Source organism: Gavialis gangeticus, unplaced genomic scaffold (genome assembly GCF_001723915.1).
Source record: "Gavialis gangeticus isolate Ggan-Ray unplaced genomic scaffold, GavGan_comp1, whole genome shotgun sequence".
NCBI lineage: Eukaryota > Metazoa > Chordata > Crocodylia > Gavialidae > Gavialis > Gavialis gangeticus.
In genome coordinates, this window is record NW_017728993.1 from 26941541 (window position 1) to 26942204 (window position 664).

Genomic DNA, 664 nt, shown 5'->3' on the forward strand with positions numbered 1-664 from the left:
CACTTAGCAAGAGCTGCCCCCACCAGCCCAGGGGGAAGTGGGGGAATCTCTGCTGCCGTCCCAGCCACAGTCAGGAAAGAGCCAGCGGGGCAGTCTGAGCGCGGCAGGGGCAGCTTCTGCGCGCCCGGAGAAGCAGGCGTGAGGGTCAGGGGCGGCCACGAAGCTTTCCCAGCCGCTTGCCCAGCACATCAGCGCCTCGCTCCATCGGCTGCAGGACCGCACCAGGGCAGACCAGGGATGCCCACTTCCCCCCCCGCGGCTGGGGCCTGGCGCGGGCAGAGAAGGGGAAGAGGCCGAGGCTGGAGAGGAAGCGACCGCTCCCAGCGCTGTGGGGAGCAGGAACAGGCTGGTCCCCGCCAGCCGCAGCAGGCAGGAGACGGGCGACTCCAGGGCTTGTCCCAGTGCCCTTCAGCAGCAGGAGGATCCAGCGGGGACCGGCCGTGTTGACTGTTGCGGGCTCCCCGCCCTGCCACAGCCAGGAGCAGGAGCCCGCCCCAGGCAGGCACTGCCGGATGCAGCTGCCCCCGCGGGGGTAGGTGCCCCCCCGGCTGCCACAGGGATTGCAGCAGGGTGTGGGAGCAGCTTCCCCCTGGTTTGTGCCCCCACTCGTGGTCCCCCCAGCTTTCTGCTCCCACTTGCGGTCCCCCCCAATTTTTATCCCCAG